Genomic DNA, 22,910 nt, shown 5'->3' with positions numbered 1-22,910 from the left:
ATGCAACCCCTGTATTTTCCAGATATGTTTGGCTTTTTTTGTCAGTGTGTATTGAGTGAGGGTACAGTCAATCCATCACCGAAGTGCTTCATAACCATCTCAGATGTTAATTTATACCTATTACCCCCTGGGGTGGTAAGCCCATGTTACTTCAGGTGGAAGCTCACATGAATAAGTGTTCCTACACAACACACAACACACACACCCTGTGTATAGAAGGCTAGATGCTAGGAGGAAGGCTAGAAACCTTCTCCCTAACTCCTAGTTTTCTAGGGTCAGGGAATTCTTTTGGAATGGAGAACCATTCAGTAATACTGCCCAGGCACGGGCTTTCTACATCATTGTTATCACTAGGCTTTAGTGTGACCCTGTAGGCAAAGGCACCGCAAGGTCTGTTGGGGGCCCAGGTGAGATGCTTTCTGTGTGGGAGAGTACTACCTTGGCCAGTGTCCCACTGCTCCTCTGGCAACCTCTATTTCTACCACCCCCCTGCTCTGGCTGATCCTTTATTTGCCCCAGAGGCGGCCCAGCCTGATTTGCTGCTTGAGGGTCTGGGCAATTTATGTTCCAAGGGGAGTCCATTTTTTAATCACCCTTCTGCTTCAAGCAGCACAATATTAATATCTGCAATACAGGTGATGCCAAGAACCTTTCAGTGCCCTTGGTAACAAAAGGAAACTTCAAATAGAAACCCCCTTGCTTGCTCTCAGGGTCAAATTAAACCTGCACCTTGTTTTAAATAATGAAATAGTCACTTAGAACACAGAGCAGGATCAAGGCCACAGAGGGCATTTTGTGTCCTGCTCCAAGATGTGCACATAGCCAGGATCCTCCCCAACAGAAGATTTCATGTCAGTGCGATCTTGGACTTGGATATACTTGGCTCAAATAATGTGACTGATCTTAAATCTTTCCAGAAGAGCAAAGTTTCTTTTCTCCTCTCTCTCTCTCTCTCTCTCTCTCTCTCTCTCCAACTCCATGTTTTTCTTTTTCTGAAGTTCCAGGAACCAGGGGTGCTTTGCTTAACCCCCATTGCCCTTTCTGCCTGAAAGCAAAAAGGGAATTAAAAAGCATTAATGTTTTGAATAAACAAATCAAACACGTTTCTTCCCCCCCCCCATATGTGGAGCAGTGGCTCACAATTAATTATATTTCTCTACAAAGCAATGTGCAGGTTACAGAACACATTGAAGCCATACATCATGGTGAACCGATAGCGGGGGGGACGGGACTTTAAGCGACTGGGATTTTGCATTGCTTGCTCTTGGGACACAGCCAACAACAACAATATAAGAGCTGGCTTGAAAGAGCCACTATCAGCAGCTGTGCTGCAGATATTGGACACGATCCACCCTACCCTGCTGCATAATCTCTGTGTTTGTGTCACTGAAGACTCCCCAGTGATCCATTGCAGGTGGTAATAATGTTATTAGAGATTGCAAAGTGGCAGTTCTTTAGAGAACAGCACCCACTCCTGTCTAGGTGGGATGTGGCAGTCCAAGTTCAGGTGATGGAGGTAACTAGACGGTTTGGCCTTCCCATTTGGTTGGGCTTGTTGCGCAGTGAGAGATCAGCATGAAAAGTGATACAGCAGAACTGAAATACTACATTTCAAACATGACCCACTCTTCCTACACAGACACGTGTTTACAGGACTGGGGCAGAGGGAAATACAAAAAGATATGCAATCCGGTATCCGGAAACGAGAGTTGGTGTGCAGATTTAGGACAGCTTGGCTGCGAGAATTGTCAAAGACGGAGAGGGAGGAGTTTCTAACTGGAACCTGGGTTGCAGCCTTGGTTGGGGGAGTGTTGCCCATGTTGCTCTTTGGGAATCTGCTGCCTGATGTGACTGTGACTGTTTGCCTCCACGTACGTTCTGTTTCAGAGGTGTTAGGAGGACATCTTTGTGGCCTGACCAGGGCCCCACGGTGATCTGGCTGGGGGGCCAGAGGCTAACTGCCTGCCTGCTGGCACTTGGCCATGCTGGTGGCTCTGGGCAGGGCTGCCCTCTGGGAGTGGGCTTAGCTGGTCAATCACCGCCAACTGGGCATGCTCCGGGGAGGGGGGGGTTAAAGCACAGTGTGGCAAGGCAGACACCCTCTGTGCCAGTTTGCTCAGCACTGGTGGTCTTCCTTTGCCCATGCACAGCGCCACAGGAGGAGCTCTCGGGTGCATTTCTAGACCATGCAATTGGAAGTGAGTCGGGCCCCAAGTGGCCAGCCTCCCATGATAACTGAGGGACTGCCTTGGAAGATGCTCCCAAATCCTCTTTAACATGCAGGGATCCATTAGCAGGCAAGTCAGTATGGAAAGGGTTCCTTGCAGGCAGAAAGTTTCCCTACTCGCTGCCTTAGGCAATATGTGGGCATGTGCTCACTTTGACTGAAACAGAAGCTAGGGATGGCTGAATCTGGCCATTTCAGTTTCTCATCTTTGCAGTCCTCAGTTCTCCACATTTCCATATCAGTTTGGGGGTGGGGAGAGGTGTTTTGCTGTAGAACAGAGCATGAGAAGCAGGGGGCGCCAAATTTTAGTGTCACACAGGGCGCCACTGAAATTAGAAAGTGCCAAATCCACCGCTGTCAACACAGAAACACTGGGGAAAATGATTAGCTATATGTGGGTTATTTCTGAATTTATTCTCAGGGCATGAAAGGGAAGCCCCTCTATCTGTTCAGATTCTAAATGAACGCATGGTTTGTTGATATCTTCCATAATAACTGGAATAGCTAAGCTGATTTGCCAGGTAGCACAATACTAAATTTGGGGTACCCCTGCTGCACTGTTTATTTAACATATTTATTCCCTGTTTCCCCATCCACCTTGTATTTACCATTGTTAAAATAATAAACAAAAACTAGCAGAAGCCTATAAAATAATTTGTGATTAAAGAATAAGATTATTTTATAAAGGCAACAGGCCTGGCTCCTACAGGTACCAACTTATTATTAGGGTTTGTTCCCCCTGCAACTTTGGCCACAGGCTGACACCTTTCCAATGCAACGACCTGCCAAGTATTTTGTAATGGATAAGTCCATGGCAGAACTACTCAGTGAATTAAAAGCCTGTAAATAATAGAGGCCAGATGCAGAATGAAGGCTCTCAAATTTATGTAGTAATCTGTTGAAATATGCTGACAGAACTGACCAGTAAGATAAACCATCTCTTACAGGTCAGGCTACTGCCAGGTAAAAGGTTAGGGCTGCCTCTGAAGACGGTTCGGAAACTTCAGCTAGTGCCAGGTTGCTCACTGGTTTGAGCATATTACACCAATCCTGGTCTGACTGCACTGGCTACCAATTAGTTTCTGGGCCCAATTCAAAGTGCTGGTTTTGACCTATAAAGCCTTAAATGGCTCAGGGCCACAATACCTCAAGGACGGCCTCTTTCCATATGAACCTACCTGTACCCATCATCTTCTGAGGCCTTTCTTCATGTGCCTCCTCTTCGAGAGGCCCAGAGGGCGGCAACATGAGAAGGGGCCTTCTCTGCAGTGGCTCCCCATCTGTGGAATGCTCTCCCCAGGGAAGTTCACCTGGCGCCTTCATTATACACCTTTAGGCACCAGGCAAACTTCCTTTGTGGAAACCTATCTTCTCCCATCAAACTAATTGAAGGACCACTTCTCCCCAAAGAACCTGCCCCATATTCTGCAGTCATAACTGGGGGCCCTGCTCCATGTCCCCTCCCCACCATCTTCAGAAGAAAAGTGTGTGGAGACCAGAGATAGGACTTTGTCAGCTGTGGCACCCAGGCTCTGGCCTGGACTTCCCTTCCCTTCCATCTCTTTCCAGAACCAAAACTTGATCGGATTGAATTTGGGGTTGAGGATGGCCACTTAGGTTTTTCATACTTTTTAAATTGAGTAATTATTTGTTGACTTTAGAGGCATTTTAATGTGTTTTATTCCTCCCCTGCAAACCTCCATGCTACCTTTGCTCCTGAAGAAGAGACAGTGGTTTGGGAAGGAGCTACAGTGCGGTTCCTCCAATGTTACTTTGAGCTCACGATGTAACTATATTTTTTCTGAGCAGGGCAGGAAAGCGTTGCCTTGCAATGGCTCCTGGGCTGCTAGAAGTGCCCTGCGCCCTGTGCCTCATCAGCACAGATGCCATCAACTCTTTTGATCTCCTTTGTGGTTGTTTGCAGAATGTCTCAGGTACACCAGGTCATAGCCAATAAGAAAGAGAATGGAGGGCAGGTGTGAAATTGAACTACTTGTCTGTGCAAATGTTACCTGCAGTGACACTGGAAGTGCTAACAGTCCCTCCATCAGTAACAAAAGTAGGAGGCCCATTAAAGTTTTGGTGGCCTTACGGATGGCTCCAGAGGCCCCTTGGGAGGAAAGCATTTTGGAGCTATCTCCCCCCCAAAAAATCTCCCCTGGCAGCTCCTTGAGTTGATTGCACTCGCTTCCTTTCAGATATTATAATTAATCCCCAACACCTATGCAGCGAAGACTGCTTCTAGGAAACTGGAAGGGGGATGTTTAACACCTCCTCTTCCACAGTGGCACAGTCCTGCTATGTGGGTGCATTTAGCTTCTTTAAAACATTCAGGGAAGCTGACTGCACTTCTCCTGCTATCTTGTCTAATTGTGTCCTAAGGATGCCACCTATGATGGGAACTTCCTGTTTCACATCCTACCTCTGCTGAAAACTCCCTGTTGCCTTAGATGAGTCACCATTTCTTGGTGCCGTCTGCAACATGAGGGTGAACATTCTGGTTGTAAGAATTCATTAGTGCTTTGAACACTTAAAATAGGGGGGGGGAGGCTATCAGTTGTGACCACGGATGGTTGTGTGCTCCTGTTATTGAGATCCGACTGTCTCAAGAGACAATGGAGAAGTGGGCAATTTACCATCATCAGGAACAACACCTCAATGCCTTCCACATTCCCAGCATGTTCACACTCCTGTCTCAGTGACGTCTACACTGGTTTTGCAGTAGGGTTTTACATTTCTGCTTGTGCAAGGTGCATATCTGATTTCTGGCAAGGCATCCTACCCACTGCAGCCTCTCATGCCCCTAATAAGAGCTGTTCTTGTGGCTTGAAGGATTCTTTGTAGGGCATATAGCAAAGAGGCTGCAGCACAAATGGGAAATTAGTGAAAACTGGATGCTTAGCCTTGTGCTAATAGTACAAGCTTATATTAATAAGGGCTACTACGGAAGGGCTCAGAGAATTTCTTAACCTCAAATTTACTCCAAGTTAGTTTCTAAAAAATACAGCTTGTCTCATAGAAACTGCAGCCCTTTCACGCGCCAAAGCTGTAGACATTCTCAACCGTCTCTTCCTTTGGGAGTGGGTGGAGCTGAAGACAGGAGTGTGGTCATATTTTATCCAGGCAGGATGATGGAAGAGAAAGCAATTGCTGAGCCTGTGTGGAGCTTTTCGCCACCTCCGCTCCTGCGTTCCTGAAACTTGACACCTCCACTAAATTTGTTTTGTTTTGCTTTGTTCCAAAGCGCTCAGACTTCAGATGAAGGTGTCTTGACATTCACATTCATTATGTGAATGAACTGTGAAAAGAAAAGAAAAAAAGCCCAGCTAAACTCTTCTTTGTGATATTAATCCACAGCTGCGTTTTGGAATAAAACTGCTGCCATTCTTTCCCTCTGATCAGAAGCCCACAGATCATCCCACACAGCCTCCGGGGCTAACTTCAGAGGGGTGGGTGGGAAGTAGCCACTTCGCGTTGAAAAATGGGATTCCAAGTCAGTCCTTCCCAACTTGCAATTCTCCGATAGGCCACGGAGTCCTCTATGGGGAGAAAGGCACAGTAGTGTTCCCATCATTTAACACAGTAGAATCATATCCTGGGAACCAGATTGGCTTCATTTAACACCGGCTGGAGGACGTCTGTAAATAAAAGCTTCAGTTTCCTTCATGTGGCAAAGAAACATTTGCTTTGGGGCAGATGTGGCTGGGAACTTGTTTTACCCTGTTATATTCTTGGCTTTCCGTGCCAGCAATTTAAATGTGAGCACCGAAGGTTGTTTGAGACAGCGCAAGCTGTGGTAATTATTCCGTTTCTCAGTTTATCGCTCCTCATAGCAGATGTCTCTTGGGATGGAGTTGCTGCAGAGGAAATAAAGAGACGGAAGATGGAAAAATAGTTGGGAAAGCGGATGGAAGCAGGTAACTTTATCTCAGTGGAGCAGGGCGTCCTGAGATTATCTGAATTGGAAGAGACCTGTGCGAATCAGGCATATTAATTCACACCTGTAGAGGTCCAGGCAGAAATCTGCATACTGGCTCCCAAGAAACCTCTGCTGAAACTGAAGCGTGTGAACTATTTTGACAGCCCCAATCCTACATGCCTTAGGCCCCACTACAGTTTAATCCACATGAACCTGACCCCTTTGTGCAGGAGAAACTAAGAGACGCCGTGCTATGGCGTTTGCCCCTCCAGGTGACCTGAGCAGGTGAGTCTAACCACACACACTACTGCAGCAGGCTCCATTTGAGGCCTAGTCATAGTTTATCACATCACATTCCCAGTAAACCATGGTACTGCTGACCTATGGGAAGCTGTATAAATGGATATACTGCTTTTCTCCTATTGTAGCCTGGGCAGCTTATATTAAAAAAAGGTAAAGGTAAAGGACCCCTGACAGTTAAGTCCAGTCGCAGATGACTCTGGGGTTGCAGCGCTCATCTTGCTTTACAGGCTGAGGGAGCCGGCGTTCATCCGCAGACAGTTTTTCCTGGTCATGTGGCCAGCATGACTAAGCCGCTTCTGGTGCAATGGAACACCGAAACCAGAGCAGCGCATGGAAACGCCATTTACCTTCCCGCTGGAATGGTACCTATTTATCTACTTGCACTTTTTGGTGTGCTTTCGAACTGCTAGGTTGGCAGGAGCTGGGACCGAGCAATGGGAGCTCACCCCGTCGCGGGGATTCGAACTGCTGACCTTCTGATCAGCAAGCCCAAGAGGCTCAGTGGTTTAGACCACAGTGCCACCCGCATCCCGGGCAGCTTATAGCAAAAGAATAAAACACTATGATGTTGCCATATACAAATGTCACAGATTGTTATACTGTAATCAACACCATGGAAGCCAGTGGTGGTGAAGTTAAAAGATGTTACACATTAAAATCTAGCAGTTGTCAAGCTAAAATATGTTATACATCAAAAGCCCTTTGGGGTGAATGTATATCCCATTTCTGACAGAAAAGGCACAGGTAATGCTATCCAGGTACTTTTAAAAGCTCTGTCCATGGAGGGAGGGTGCAGGTCACATGTGACAGTCTCCTACATTCACAGTCTTTCCACATTAGGAGGGAAGGTCTGAAAGGACCGAACTCAGTCTCCCTTGCAAAGAGCAAGTAATGCTGTAGTGACCAGAGTGTCAGGCTAGGATCTGGGAAACCAGGGTTCAAATCCCCACACTGCCATGAAGCTCACTGTGTGACCTTGAGCCAGCCACAGTTTCTCAGCCTAACTAATAACAATAACAATAACAATTTATTTGTACCCCACTCATCTGACTGGGTTTCCCCAGCCACTCTGGACGGCTTCCAACATTTATAAAAAGCATAATAAAACATTAACATTTAAAAACCAACCTCATAGAGTTGTTGTGAGGATAAAATTGAGTGGGGGTGGAGGTGAAGTATGTGTGTCACTTTGAGCTCCTCAGAGAAGCTGGACAAAATTGTAATGATAAATAAATAATAAATAAATTGGGAGCCCTGTGTGTTTAGGGTTCCCAGTCACAGAACATTTTCAGAACACTGAATCAAAACTTTATAAGCCGCATTCACTTTCATCCCTAAAAATGAGTGCAAGCACCACAACAGCATGTAAAACCCAGAAATCAGTTACAATGGCATTTTTTTTTTAAAGGACTTCACCTGGTTTCAAAAGGCTCTTAAGTTAGGCACCAGGTGAGCCTTTGCGGGAAGGGAATCAGAGCAGCAGCACCAGAGAGGCCCTCTTCTTCATCGCTGAAAGCTTACACTTCTGAGAAGCCAGCCGTACAAGAAATGCAGCAGGACTGACAGGCTTCATCTTTATTGCACTTTACTGCATCTCTTTCATTGCTGCACTGCCTGGATGCTGTTCAAAGTGGAAACTAGTTTAAGATGCTGAAAAACCAAAACAAAAAAGCAGAACCCCAAAGACACACCACCTGCCTTAGATGTACAAAACAGCCAAATGCACAATTGTTTCTCGACTTTGGACACACTTCTCCCACCCACCTGCTCACTTATATCAGAAGAGATGGAAAGGGAAGTATATTAATTTGGGGAGGGAAGATGTGCGAGGACAAAGGTGGGCGTAAGTTGAAAGCAGTGGAAACAAGCCGGGGGGGGGGGGAGAATAGCAGAGAGAAAGTGCAGCAGCAGCAGAGAAAGAGAGTGAGAGAGCCGGAAAGCAAGCCAAGAACGAGGAGCCCCTGGGCTCTGAAGAGCATATGATGTATGTTTATTCTTACCACAAACCAGAAGTATGTTCCCGTTTGAAATGGTTGAATCCACAGCTGTTTTAAAATCCCTCGGTACTTCTGAGACAAATGATCCAAGTCAGACTGTGCTAACAGGGTCAGCTTTAGAGCCAAGAGAGAACTGTGACTGATGCCGAATCATGGCAATTCCATCCCTTTTCGCATCAATCACTGCTCAGTGGAAATCCTGGGGGACTGTCAGGCTCTCATACAATGCTGTTTACATTAGAAGATGATGTAAAGCTCCACCTGAGATCCTCCACGGCTGCTGCCGGATTATAATCCAGGCTAGCCGGACAGGCATAGGCTGTTATTGTTCCAGCTGTGGGAGAGGGCTGGAAGGCACTGGGGAGCAGCTTCTTCAACCCACAGTTGCAAAGGGACAAGCAGCGATGCCCTGTAAAACTGACTCACTGTGTCATGTCTGCGGGGCAAATATTATCTCTCCATTCCAGTTACTATGAATGAAGAACCTTGGGGAAGGGGGAATTGTGTGCCCCAAACGGTCCCTGCAGTAGCTGCTCCTGATGTTGCTGTAATTGCTAAAAGAGCTTGAATGCATTTCTTCACAGCAGCCATCTTAATTTGCTTCCAAAGAGATTTACCGTCGGTAAAATATTATTTTTACTCTTTGATTCATGCCCTAAGGTGATAAACTTGCCCTAAACGCCAAAGTTAATCTATCACGGGTGTTTTATTTTTCTTTACCCTTTTTCTCTCTCCCTCGCTCTCGCCTGCTTTGATGACAGTCTCCCCTAGGAAAGCAAATAAGGATCTCCAAACACTGTGCAATTGAGAGATCAAATTGGAGTGTAAAACAAGAACAAACAAAAAAAGTAATTCTACTGTATAGTGGATATCTTAGATCATGGTAGGCAAACTAAGGCCCAGGGGCCAAATCAGGCCCAATCGCCTTCTAAATCTGGCCCGCGGACGGGCCGGGAATCGGCAGTTTTTACATGAGTAGAATGTTTACTTTTATTTAAAACACATCTTTGGGTTATTTGCGGGGCATAGGAATTCGGTCATATTTTTTTTCAAAATATAGTCCGCCCCCCCCCCAAGGTCTGAGGGACAGTGGACCAGTCTCCTGCTGAAAAAGTTTGCTGACCCCTGTCTTAGTTATTAAAGGAAAGCCAGCCACATCTCGATCGACAGACTTCAAAGATCGCATCATCTAAGATAGTCCTAAATACCTGAATAGCAGAGCTGCCCTATACTTCCCACAGTAATTTTAATTCACTTGACAAAGTTTGGCATGTGGCCCTCAGAAGATTGCCAGGAAAGGAATGTGGCCTGTGAGCTGAAAAAGTTTTCCTAACCCTGAGCTACGTGGTCAAAAAGTCTGGCCTAGTATATTTCCTATGTTTCTCAGATTACTATTTCATCATGCAAAAGGACTGTGGGGCCTTGCCTAGTCATTTTCGAAATCACAGGATTAATTAATGCCTGCAGCTTCCCAAGACCATTTTACTGCACAGTTTTCAGGTGCAGAAGCACCACAATAGCAATCAAAGCACACCCAGACTTTGCAAGTATTTTCTTTCTTTTTCACTTGTAAACATCCAGGAAAAACACACTGAGATGCTGAATTGCCTTAATTGCCCAGCAGTGGCAGAAGGTGAGTTGGCAGTGTTATCTTCAACCCACACAGACTGATTCCTCACCTCGCCATATGTCTGCTCAGACATTTGCTTGTCACCTGAACAAACTGCAGAGCAGCTTGGAAACTTCATGAAAGCAGCACTCCGTTTGCTAGAGATGTAATTAAAATGCCTCCCCACCCCCCACCCCGCCAGCCAGCTCCTGCTGAAGAATCCGAGAATATGGTTTTGTTGTTGCTGTTGCAACCCTTGCTTTTCCCTCCTGACTTTTTATCTGTTAGGATCTTTAATCTATTAAACAGACACTAAACAATATCCACTGTGATTCTTCAAGAAGTATTGTAGGAAACTGATGGGCATGTCTGCATTCTTGTGGGAAAAACCCTGCTAAATCAAATCAGGAGTGAGCAACCTCAGCTTAATTTCATGCAGCCCATGGCCTACTTTCATGTAGGCAAAAATGTGGAGAAAGGGGTTGTACCATCTATTTTTGGCACTGGCTCTATCCACTTTTGCCTCTGGAGTAAAGATCTTTTAAGCATTTGAAAAATCTGTTAGGAGAATTCATGTATCTTTTCATTAGCTGTCTCTAGGTCTATAGGCAAGTCCATTACAATGTCCCACAGCCAGAGGATGTAACTGCTTGCAATATTATTGGTTTTTCCCCATCACTCTGTTTTCGGTAACAATCAGAATGGATCAGTCATTTCTCAGTATTATCCAGTGACTACACTGCATCTAACGACAAATGTTGCCTACTTTAGCAATTGGCATTATAATATCCATATTACACTGTTCTGTGTTATGTATCTCTTCTTGAACCAGTTAGTTCCAGAAACAAGGAGAACAGCTAACCCTTTTCAGTTTTTGGGTAAACTCAATGAACAAGGATACATTAAAAAATTGCACAAAAAATTGCGGGTGTTATATGATTGCCAGCTGTGTGTTGTGTAAATCTGTTCAGATGAAATTGAATGGCACTGACTATAATAGATGGTCGGATTTGGGATTAGGCCAATGGAAAAGAGGAAGTTGTTCTTTACCAGCTGATACACATTTTAATTTATAGTGTAATGGATGATTCCAATTACCCCTGTTTAGAATGGCCAAATAAGGCTTAAGTACGAATACAGTCACTCAGTCTGGAATTACATACAATATTCAACAACATATATTGCTTGTTCCATTTATGTATAGTAGGTGCCAGCCATTTCTCAACTTGGATTCTGTTTCACAGAACAGGGCTGGTCATGCTCTGAGTTACTGTGGTGCAGGAATTTAATATTTTGAGGACTTGAAGGAGAAACTCTTCTGCTTGAAGGAGAAACAGAAAGCAAGGAGGCAAGGAAATAAAAAGAAAACATTGTGTTGATGATGGGTGGGTAGCACAAGGAAAGAAACCTGTTTTCTGCTATTCAGACTGCATAGAATTCTAAGAAATTCCATCAGATATTTTGAATTCCCCCCTCCCTCTTTCCCTGTATCCTGTTCATTCATGAGCTGTGATATATAGGAGCTCTTTCACTCCTTAATCCACATCAGGAGACCTGGTAGCGTTCCACTTTCGCAGTATGATCCATTTGCCTATGAAGGTGACCCTGCAGCACCAGGCTCTATGCTCTTCAGACATGCCTGCATTTTGATGCCATGATGATGCACAACAGCCTGGAGAAACTGATCAGTATTTGTTTAGGATCATATTGATTCTTATAATTTTCAGAAGATCTGCCACTAAAATACAAGAAGCAGAGAGACAAGAGTCCAACTCTAGATTTTAAAACATTAAAATATAGTCTAGATTTTTTTTGAAAGCCTTTTTTTACAGTAGATACATGTGGCATGTTAAATAATGCTCTCAGTTGAACTATACCCCTGTGTAGAAATTATCTGAATTGATACACTTTTGTTTCCCATAGCTGTGCAAAACTTCCTGATCCTTGCCCTTTTACCAAAATAAAAAAGGGGAGGGGAGGATTTCAGGTGTTACTGTCTTGTAGGAGGAGAATCATTTTAAGTCAGCCTAATAAGTCAGTTCAGGGAAGTTTTTAATGTATAATATTTTAGTGTTTTTTGGTTTCTATGGAAGCCGCCCAGAGTGGCTGGGGACGCCCAGCCAGATGGGCGGGGTACAAATAATAAATTATTATTATTATTATTATATTTGATCATACGTAAACACTGTGAGCTGCTAGGTCTGTGCTGAAGTTTAGGGTTTCTGTTTTGTTTTGCTTTTTTAAAAAATAAATAAAATAAAATAAACATTTTCTCCTTGAATGTGAGCACATCTCATTCTGGGCATTACAGAGGCCTGTGAGGGCGTTCAAGTGTTTAACTGGGCCCACCCTAAATTAGAACATCAAGACAAAAGCAGACATCTGAATATGAACAGGCTCTTTTCAGCACCTCCTCTCAGCAAACTGAATAGTAGATAAAAGGAGCCTGAGGGGAGTTTGGAGTCCATTATTTATCTATCCCCAGGGGCCCTTCCCCCATTCGGTGGTTCTATACACTGGGCCAGATTGGGCTTTTAAATCTCAGACTGTGGGAGGGCAGAGCCGCACTACGGCAAGAGGAGAGCCAGGAGCAGTTCTGCTTCCAAAAGCGTTTTATAGGCCGAAGCCGCTGGCGTGGCCTTTTCTACGACCCATTGTGAATGGGGCCCAGGCCATAAGGCTTCGGCACTGCTGCTTGGCTATCCCCATCGCCTTGGCAACAGGCCTTTGGAGTAAACCTTTTGTAGGACTGTCCGTCCTACTTTACATAGGACTGTCCTCTATCTGAAGGCCTTGTCCTTTGGAAAGGCTGCTCAGTCCAAGCCTGGTTCCAAGGCAGACAACCCTAAGAAGGGAGAGCAGGAGAGGCCCATGAATGTGTGAATCTGGACAGCAGACTGAGCAGGCACAAGAGTCACCCGGCCACAGGCTTCTCCGCTGTGATGGGATGTACTCAGTTTCTTTTTAAATGTCTACATTTGCACCTATGTTTCTGAACTAGCAGGTGCAGATTTTATTTAAATGCATTGCCTTCTTCTAATGTAGAATTGTCTATTAAGGATATAACACTTGGGCGGGGAATGTGTTTAGAGGCCACAGTGGTTGTGGTGGTCAGGCTTCATTGCGGGGCCAATCCTGTACAAGTTGCCACTCACTGATCCAAACACATTCGGATGAGCATTGTGGCCAGCCAGGTGCTTCACTCACTCAAATGCACACCTGCACTCACACCGTTTTTGCAGCAACAATGGGCAGTTTAAAAGAAAAGGAATAATACATGGTGCTTTTTTATCCTCAGGAGACTTATGTCCAGCCTTCTGTTGGTTTTATACGAGCTTACAGGCATGGCTTTCCCTAAAGAATCCTAGGAAATGTCATTTAGTGGGAATGCTGAGATTCCTAGTTCCCCTGATTTCATCTAAAAAAACCTACATTTCCCAGAGTTCCCTGGGAAGAGGAAATTGTTTGTAAACCACTTTTTGTATAGAGATGCTCTAGGTGTTATTGGTTGTTCTTCTCTACACCTGAGGGCCTCCAGATGTTTTGGGCTACAACTCCCATCAGCCCCAGCCCGGCTGCTGTAGTGCAATAGCCACACTCTCTACGAAGGACAGCAGCATGTGGAGAAAATGAAATGCAGTCTCTAACCCTGCAGTGTTCTTGCAAAGAAGTACAGTGGTACCTCAGGTTACATACGCTTCAGGTTACATACGCTTCAAGTTACAGACTCTGCTAACCCAGAAATAGTGCTTCAGGCTAAGAACTTTGCTTCAGGATGAGAACAGAAATCGTGCTCCGGCGGCACAGCAGCAGCAGGAGGAGGCCCCATTAGCTAAAGTGGTGCTTCAGGTTAAGAACAGTTTCAGGTTAAGAACGGACCTCCGGAACGAATTAAGTACTTAACCCGAGGTACCACTGTACTCAGGCAACAAGGTATCCTGAACTCTGGTGTGCCAGCAGGTAAGGGACACAGTCCCAAGGGCAAAGCAGCCAAGCCATAGTTCATCAACAGAGAAAGCTGAGTAGACACAGAATTGTTGCCTTGCTTCCTTTTTATCCTTCCCAATCTTGATTGCTGCACCTGAGTTAGCTCCAGCTGAGTAGCTGTGTCTCTCCTCTTAATGAAGCATGTGATTCTCACCTGCCCTGAGTTTAATCCCAGAACTAACAAGGCCCATGATCTCCACCTAGTCCAGTAGTGAGCTAGGCTTTTTTCCCTTGCCTGACTTAGTCTCCTGGAGTGTGCTTCCTGCTGTTCCTGATGCATCAGAGCTGGCTGTGCCTGTGAAGATGGGGTCACCTCTGATTCTGGTGAGGTGCCCCCCCTCTCCTGGCTCCCCTGAACTGTCAGCTGCCCCTGCAACGTCCTCTGATGTCTGGTGAGTACCTCCTAAGTCCCCAACCTCCCCTTCCCCATCTTCAGCTTGTCTCAGTCTATACCAGTCCTGGCTACACCCCTCGCCAGGACCCTCTTCCCCTTCCTCGGTGTCCTGCCAGTTCAAAGTGTCCTGCCATTTTGAAGTGCATTTGTTAAAACTGAAGTAATGGTTTGTGTGACTGTGGCCTCTATTCCCATATGTTCCCATAATGTCACTTTGAAAATCTTTGCACTGGGAAACAAAAGAAGGAACCAACTGAACTCTGCTGCCATTTTGGATCCCTATTGGCCAGGAATATAAACACAGAAACAGAAACTAAAAGACTGGGAATCAGTTTGGCTGGCCCCCAATTTTTGAACATTAGCATTACTTCTGGATTCTCTCCATACTGAGCTTTAGGGAAATATGCAACGCTCAGTATTTTTGTGTGTTATATTCAGTGCTTTTTTTCTAAGAGAGCTGGTGGAAATTTGCCCAGGGTGTGAGTCTGTGAGCAGAGGAATATCCAGCTGGAGCCAGCTCTGAGATGGCCTTCATTTGCCTCCCTCAGACATGTGGCACCTCCGAAGTTCACTGGGAACTCACTCTTAAGAGTCCATTCACACAACACAGCAATCATTGCAAAGGAACTGTAGAACCTGCAGATTGGGTTCCCAATTTATGTTGAACCTGCTCTGTGTACCTGCTATGATACAGAAGATTCAGATTCTGGAGCACTGACACAAATAGCTGAAAAACGATGTTCACAATGGTTTACATAAACAATGCCTGGCATTAGATTCGTACAGCCAGCCGATAGATCTACTCTTTTCTAGCAGCTAATACCCACTTAGGTGGTCTTCTGAATAGACCCTAATTCAAGTGTAGCTTGAAAGCCTGTTTACACAGATCATCACATGTCTGCAGAAAAGTAGGACAGACTTGGTTATTAATCTGCAGTTTTAAGTAATTCACATACAAGTTAAACATTCTTCAGGTACCCAGCTCAAGTGATAACAGTTGAATAGTTTTCTGCGTATTAAGTAGGCTTAGATTTAAGCCCCTTAGACCTTTTTTTTCTAATTAGCAGTGACAGGTATAGCTGAGATGTTTCAGGTATGCATATTCAGCAAGTGAGTTATATAATAAATCCAGATTTTGGAATATTTACATGTTAACGTCATAATAGCTTATCTCCAAAGCCCTAAGCACTAGACATCGGCTTTTAGTATCAATGTTGTTTGGCACCTGAAGGATCATTCAAACTTAGTTGTTTCTGTGGGAGATCTGCAACCACAGGAATATTAATATGTAGTGATGTGTTAGTATATGCTGTATCCGTGTGTGTGTGTGTGTGTAGAACAACAATGCAATAATTATGGTAACGCTAAACAAATATTGTTTCCCTTCCTGCTTACCTTCCCAGAACTCCTTAACTGCAAGCTTCCCCAAATTTGATGGCTATATCCCAGGCGAATATATATTTGGAAAACTGTAAGCCTTCGTACACAACTCCAGTTGAGCTGAAGGCACCTGAGATTTCTCTGCTTCTGTTACTTATATTTTCTTAGGCAATAGTATTCTCTGTGCAAAATTGCATAGCATAGCATAGTAAAGAGGTGTGTACACCAACCAATGAAAAGTTAGCAGGATTGGCGATGGGTCCTCCCAGAGGCAAGGTGCTGCCGCATAGAAGGTTCTTTCACATACCACCACTCCTCAAACTTCACCTCGTGTTGGGACCACAATAAGGGCCTGCCCTGCAGATGAATTGTTCCTCTGGATATTTGGGTCCCAATACATTTAGGACTTTCTTTGTTAGCACAGGGTGGCGGGTGGCACTGTGGTCTAAACCACAGAGCCTAGGGCTTGGTGATCGGAAGGTCGGTGGTTTGAATCCCCGCAATGGGGTGAGCTCCTGTTGCTCGGTCCCAGCTCCTGCCAACCTAGCAGTTTGAAAGCATGTCAAAGTGCAAGTAGATAAATAGGTACCATTCCAGCGGGAAGGTAAATGGTATTTCCGTGCGCTGCTGTGGTTTCACCAGAAGCGGCTTAGTCATGCTGGCCATGTGACCCGAAAAAACTGTCTGCAGACAAATGTTGGCTCCCTCGGCCAGTAAACAAGATGAGCGCCGCAACCCCAGAGTCGTTCACGACTGGACTTTACTGTCAGGGGTCCTTTACCTTTTATGTTAGCACAGGGGTCACCAACCTAAGGCCCGTGGATCGGAAGCAGCCCGTGGAGGTCGTTTGACCAGCCCACTAGCCGCCCCTGAACTGAGGTGCCCGCTCGCGCACTGCGCTAAACCGGCACAGTGCAACGCAGGGACTCGCTTCCGCGGTGCCGGAAATCGCGTCTGTGCACACGCAGATGCTGGGAATCACGTCTGCACAGACACAGACACCAAAAATTGCGGGCGCGCACACAATCCAGCCCACGGAGGGATGTCCGCGGGACCGATCCAGCCCAGGCAAGATAAACCTTGCCGCCCCCTGTGTTACCATAAGCAATTTGAATTGGGCTTGAGAATGAATCATTAATCAGTGCAGATCCTTTGAAAGTGGTGTGATATGAGTCTGGTCATATCCTAGTTACTATACTTAATCCCAAGAGAGTTCCAGGACCTGGTTTGTGATGCAAGTTTTCGTGAATCATACCGCTCTAAAATGCAGTATATACGTAAGTGAATAAGGGGGTACAAAACAGTCACATTGGCTTCAAAAGAGGAAAATTATAAAGATAAAAAATAAGGGGACTATGAAAAAGGAAGCTGAAAGTCAAGGGTGCCAGTTCTCTCCAGAAAGCTTGATTTATTCAAACTTCCATAATATTTACATATTTCTCAGATCAGGAAAGGTTCCACCAAGCCCAAGATGCTGACAAGCAGATCTAAGAAATTTATTATTAAGAGTAATGTGATTTTATTAAAGTTTTTTCATACTACGATAAGCTAAAATAAACTAAATAAAAACAGAAAGAGAAAGAGAAAAGAAAAGGTAATTTGGAATAAAGATTTCTTTAATAAATTTTATAAACTGCAGTCAAAAACTCTAAGCAGTGTACATAAAACAGTAAAATAATTATCAATAATATACAGATAAAATCAAAATTTAGAAAAAATTATACATAACTAAATTATATGCCCAGATAGGGTTGATAATAGCTATAGCTATAGCTACAGTATATATTAAGGTAAAAGGTAAAGGTACCCCTGCCCGTACGGGCCAGTCTTGACAGACTCTAGGGTTGTGCGCTCATCTCACTCTAGAGGCCGGGGGCCAGCGCTGTCCACAGACACTTCCGGGTCACGTGGCCAGCGTGACAAGCTGCATCTGGCGAGCCAGCGCAGCACACGGAACGCCGTTTACCTTCCCGCTAGTAAGCGGTCCCTATTTATCTACTTGCACCCGAGGGTGCTTTCGAACTGCTAGGTTGGCAGGCGCTGGGACCGAGCGACGGGAGCGCACCCCGCCGCGGGGATTCGAACCACCGACCTGACGATCAGCAAGTCCTAGGCGCTGAGGCTTTAACCCACAGCGCCACCCGCGCCCCTACAGTATATATTAGTAGGCACCTAAAACAGTATAGCAAAGGTACCTGCTAATAGTCAGCATTCTGCGCTAAGTGCAATTTCCAAACTCACCACACAGAGTGCACTGCAATACTCCAGCCTTGAAGTTAAAAAGTTATAAAATACATACTTACCAAGTGTGTAGAACAGGGGTCAGCAACCTTTTTCAGCTGTGGGCCAGTCCACCGTCCCTCAGACCATGTGGCGGGCCAGACTATATTTTGGAGGGGAAATATGAACAAATTCCTATGCCCTACAAATAACCCAGAGATGCATTTTAAATAAAAGCACACATTATACTCATGTAAAAACACACTGATTCCTGGACCATCCGTGGGCCAGATTGAGAAGGCGATTGGGCCGCATCCGGTGCCCGGGCCTTAGGTTGCCTACCCCTGGTGCAGAAGAACAAGTCTCGCTGAAGAACAACATGCTTCTGCAAGGTAGAATCCTGTCTCTCTAACCTTTTGATAATGTCACTAAGCATGTAGATGGGGTGATCAGTAGACCCTGTGACTTAGACTCCAGAAAGTTCCAGAAATAGCTAGTTAGACCCTGCAGAGTTGCCCCGAGACAACATAAGCTCAGATTCAGTATAAGGCAATATCCTAAATGCTTAAAAACAAAACAAAACAAAACACCCTACACAGAATATCACCGAGTATGCATCTTTATGAGAGTAGGAAGTCTGACCTGGTGTGATTACATTGACAGATACCGCTTCCTGGCAGTGATCTGCTTGAGCTTTACATCTGGGGGGAAAAGTGTTGCTCTGGTTTTTCATTCTCAGGTTGTTGGGGTTTTTTGTTTTGTTTGGGTTTTTTTTTTAATTTCTGTTGCTTGATTTTTGCTGTATGTATCTCTTTCTATCATGTTGCATGCCATTCTGGGAGCTCTTGTAGGCTTTAAATGCCCAAAGAAGTAAGCAAATGAGCTGCTGCATCCCTATGAATCGGTCGTACTGGTCAGATGTTAGTTCCTTCATGTGATTATGTCCATGGGAACAACTCCCTGTACAGAAAGTTTTAAGTTCAGCTGCGTGAGAAAGCGAGAGGGTGTTACGTTGGAAGTACAGTTACGCCAGTACAGTAGCAAAAATGCAGCTTTAAATATTACAACCAGAACAAACAAATAATCACCATGTTTGACAAGAGTGGGGCAAACAGTCGTGAAGTAGGAGGAGGAAAAAAAGAGCATTTACTCATGTTGCAACCGTTAGGTTCCATTAGCAGTTAACCAGGTGTAGGCTGTGTGAATATTTTAAGTCTAATTTAATTTAGCACTTGCATGAGGTGTATGCTATTTATAAGCAAGTAACACCAAATGCTTCCCTGGGACTTGTAGCAGGTGGGAGCCAATTTAGCTCCAAGTCAGTGCACACTGTGCATAATTCAGAGTTTTCTCTCTTTGCCTTGGAAGGCAAAGCTGGGAGATCTGTGTGTGCACCCACGAGGCAGTTCCAAGCAACTGTAACAGAAGAGATCAGAAAAAGTCACCTAACTGAATTGACACACCTGCAAACAAGTTTTGTGAATGTCACTCCCCTGTCTTGGCTAGACAGTCTTGAGGGTTTGTTTTCTCTCTCTGGAATTCATACAAGAAACGTGGAAGTGGTTTATATTCCCCCTGGTTGCCTGTCACTTCTTGAGAAGGGATTTTGATACATTTCCTGGGACATAAAGAACTGGTGCGCCATTGGCCATGCAGGAAGCCTTGGAGAAAACGGATGTTCTGTGCTCTGCGAGAGGCGAGGGCTGTGCCTGGGGATGGTGCTGCAGCTTCTGGCCTGAGCACAGAGCAGTGTCTAGACTCTGTGACTTTTATTAGCTCTAATTCAAGTTGGAGTCATTCATGGCTCCAGCCAAGTAACCAGAGTAACAAAACAGAATAGGAGAGAGGGACAGCAGGATGATAGGTTTAGGCTGGAGGGATTCATACCCACTGAAATGTTCTCGGTGGGAGACAGTACCATCAAGCAATTAGATTATAAACAGAACAGAAGAGCTGATGGTATTGGAGAGAGCAGTTAGGTCAAATAACTCCTGCAGGCAACTGGTCCTAAAAAAGTGGTCATAAGATCTGGTTGGCAAAGACAGAAGGCATTGATCCAAAGCAGCACCAAACACTTTCTCTTTATATCAAGCCATTTGCAAAGTATTCGCTGCAACCTTGAATTAAGTTACTTGGGCGTAATCCCCATTAAAGTCAGTGTAATGCTGCCAAGTAAACGTGCTTTGGGTCAGGATGCAGAAGTGGCTGAAGTGATGGAGGAGGACATGTTTGCTGTGAAGGCTTCTAGTATGTTCCTCCAAAATGAAGCCAGGGGACGAAACAGAATGAAATATAGACCACATGAGCAAGCTAGCTTTATCTAGCACAAAGATCCACATGATATGACTTTGAATGTTACTTTTTTCTGGGTATGCTGATTAACTAGTGACCTCCATGCACCTTGAAAGTGAAAATACTACATGCGGATATAACATCTGCATAATGTTCTGGGCAGAGCGGAGCAAATGTTTGGCAGGAGATGATTCAGACCAGGCCTGCTTCACAAGACCAGTTTTGGCACTTACCTTATAGCTATGCCATTGCAATCTTCCCACTCAATCTTATTTGTTCATGCCTGTGTTTCTAGTCCTGTGAAAAAACTTGTACTTTAACCAGTGACCCACACTTCGGTCTTCAGGCAGTATTTTTGGCATTGCTAAAAAAGAAAAAAATGTTTGTTGTCACTTACTGCAACATTTTTTTGTCTCAACTTACAACTAGATGATAGATAGATATAGATAGATACCATATTATGATGTATTAAAAGATTAAGAAACATTATTAATTAAAAGTACTCGTCCTGAGTACATTGAGTACTGAGTACATCGTCCTGAGTACATGCCCCACTGGGCAACCTGAGACCAGCCAACATTATACATTTAAAGAATATCCAGTAGACATTGAAAGCACATTAGCTCCCCAAAACAATACTGTGAACTACAGCTCCCAGGACTCTTTGGGGGAAGTCATGCATTTTAAATGCGCATTGGATGTGATTTAAACGTATTGTGCGGCTCTGCCTGTTGTTTCTCTACCCAGCCTACCTGATAGGGCTGTTGTGAGCATGAAGAAGGAATGAACCCTTGTACACTGTCCTAAGTTCCCTGGAGGAACAAATGCGATAGACAAAGAAATACATACAAGTTAGTCATGTTTTCAAGATTTCCTTTATGAGGGCGTAAAACAGGAAGGAAGGAAGGAAGGAAGGAAGGAAGGAAGGAAGGAAGCTAAAATTGGTATTTCAGAAAGATTCCTCCGCCAAGTGAAAATATTTCTGCACAATCCATGCTGTAAAATAAGAAGTGCCTGCCAACCCTTTAGCAGGCTATTCTTTGTGGAGCTGTATGCAAACTCCATTTACTACGTTGACGCATGCAATGCTGAAGGTGTTAATTTGTTTGTGTCTGAAGCCCAAGTCTGCATTCTGCCTGTAACTGCTGGGACCTGACTGTAAACGTGACTGTCACGCTGCCTTGGTCTTTAAATATCTGAACTCGAAATAGATGCCTGTGCAACATGTTAGGCCTGGCCCCATTGTTTTGCGAGACAGTGTTATTCATTTAGCTTCGGCCAGCTGCTCTCTATATTCAGCTTAGAGGAACAGACTGGAATTTATAACCAGACAGGCAGGCTCAGAGGTTACAGGCTGTTCTCTAAGCTGATAGGAATACAGCAAATAGACACCCACTGGAAATGTGTGTGGCCTCCAGAAAAATATGTTTGCAAAGTAGGATAATTTCCCCAACCCCCCTTAAAAGATTAGATGAAACACTATTTTCAGCACCAAGAGCCTTACCCGCCGACTGAATGGTGGACAAGCCACGTCTAGCAGGATATGGCAGTGTGAACTGGTGTTTTTAAGTATTCAGAGGCAGGGAATTGAACTCTTTTGCTGAATGGGAAGCGGGAGCCACTGAAGAATGTTTGATCAGGTTTCCCCCTGGTGGTTGACTCAAAGCAATGCTTAAATCCAACCACCACCAAGTTCCAGGCTTAACCTGAGTTTGTTGCAACTGCCATAGCACACTATTGCATGAAACAGGAGTGGACATAAAATGGGTCCTTTGCAGCGATGCAACCACAGGAGGAAGCATGCAAACTTCACTCCCACTCTTGGGCATTTTTGCACCAGAAACATGAAATCCTGCTTTGGAATGGAGGCATATTGTTTAAAATTATACAGAGAGATGCAGAAAGGAGGCAGACAAATGGCACCCTCTAGAAATAACATGCTTTGGGGACTGTTTACATCACACTGAGAAACATTGCTTGTCCTCCTGCTCCCTTAGTTTGCAGTGGAAGGTTTCCCCTTATTTACATTTTAGCACATTTTAAGTTTCTAGCCCTTATTGTGGCAGAGATACCTGAGTTCTGGTGTATGGGGGCAAATGAGAATGGTGGGGGAGGAGCTACAGCCCCATCTGACATTCTCCACAGTCACCTACGGACACACCATTCATGGAAGACAATCTTACTTGACTACAAGTGATCGCCAGAGAAGAAGACAGGCAACCATTTCAGTCAGGTTAGCAGTCTGGGTAAATGGGATGACAGGAGCACAGCAAGTCAAGAAGCAAGTAAGAAAGTGGACACAACTGTAGACAGGGCAGATTTTGGAATAAGAAACGCTTCAGTGGAACTATTGGGGCACTTCACCAAATAGTTATAAGTAAAGATGCAGAATATGGTTTGTTACTTATGGCTATCGACTCCCCAAGTCAAGAGCTTTCTGCCCAAACCAGAGCTTAGGTTTCTGCTAGATGGCACAAAGTGCTTGTAATTCTAGTTTCTGTCTTAGTATCCAAGATCCAAGCACAGTTTCTGTTTACCAGATCACACCCTCTCTGTGTGAGATTAGCATAAATGGGATGGGA

The 22,910-nt window shown here is 44.8% G+C and overlaps 1 long non-coding RNA gene across 1 annotated transcript; it reads right to left on the bottom strand.

Annotated features, from left to right (window-relative positions):
- Positions 1-5,227: 5,227 nt before the first annotated feature.
- Positions 5,228-12,077, bottom strand: LOC128424361 (uncharacterized). The gene is made up of 3 exons (XR_008332993.1): positions 11,933-12,077; positions 7,866-8,070; positions 5,228-6,084 (listed from the first exon to the last, which is right to left on the bottom strand). It is a non-coding gene; the product is annotated as an uncharacterized LOC128424361 (long non-coding RNA).
- Between the last annotated feature and the right edge of the window lie 10,833 nt (positions 12,078-22,910).

Source organism: Podarcis raffonei, chromosome 12 (genome assembly GCF_027172205.1).
Source record: "Podarcis raffonei isolate rPodRaf1 chromosome 12, rPodRaf1.pri, whole genome shotgun sequence".
NCBI classification, from domain to species: domain Eukaryota; kingdom Metazoa; phylum Chordata; class Lepidosauria; order Squamata; family Lacertidae; genus Podarcis; species Podarcis raffonei.
The sequence above is the reverse complement of the archived record's forward strand: the minus strand, read 5'-3'. Positions and strand labels throughout refer to the sequence as shown.